The sequence below is a fragment of the Castanea sativa genome, chromosome 1, assembly GCF_040712315.1.
Source record: "Castanea sativa cultivar Marrone di Chiusa Pesio chromosome 1, ASM4071231v1".
NCBI lineage: Eukaryota > Viridiplantae > Streptophyta > Magnoliopsida > Fagales > Fagaceae > Castanea > Castanea sativa.
In genome coordinates this window covers 32,766,845-32,767,804 of record NC_134013.1, presented here as the reverse complement: position 1 = coordinate 32,767,804, position 960 = coordinate 32,766,845, and positions in this window count along the sequence as shown.

Genomic DNA, 960 nt, shown 5'->3' with positions numbered 1-960 from the left:
TCTGCCAAGCCCATGTGAAAGTTACTTCCAATATCAAATTTTAGTACCATTTGTCATGGTTATTGAGTACTATTTGTCAGTGACATGATGTCATTGATATGCCATTGCTTCAAAAGAAATTTATTTATATATTTATATTATTATTTTGACTATTATTTTTAGTATTAGTATTTGGATTCTCAGCCGAAAAAAAAAAAATATATATATATATATATATATATTAAATATATAAAATAATGGTAAACCTGAAACGGTATACTGGTATTAATCGGTATCCGAAATATATCGTACCGCTGACCAAACCGGTATAGCTTCGGTACGGTATTGACTTCCTTTAAAAGTGCCATTTGAAGTTTGCCATGAACTCTATACTAGCATTCTTGGTGATCTAGAATATGCAAAAACTACATTGACAACTCATGACTACTCAGTAAAAGTTGCATCTAATAGTTGCATGATTGATATTGAAAACTGTAGGGGTGAATTAACAAGTACAATGAACTGCATAAACTCAACATTAATAAATTTTATTTTAATAAAATGTTTCTAATTAATATAAGCATTTACTCCACTAGTACAAAGAACTACATAAACTCAACATTTAGTGAGGTGGAAGCTTAAATAAGAAGAATTTTAAAGAATGTGTCACATGACAAAAACTTAGGTTCATACAACCATATAAGATTTATATATAAACAGACAAAATTGTTGACATGTCGTGCAAGGAATTTAAAATATGTAATTTGTTAATAGAAGATCACATTGCCTCTTTAATTTCAAGTTTTTCCTTTAATAGCCTTGTAACTAAATTAGCATCAATACTTAGGTTTAGAGAAAAAAATGTTCGAACTGCGAAGTTAACAGTGTAAAATAATTATCTCATTAAAAACATTGCTAAAGGCTACCAAAACGTCAAAAACACTGCATGCTTGGTTGACAACAAATATTTATCTCATATGG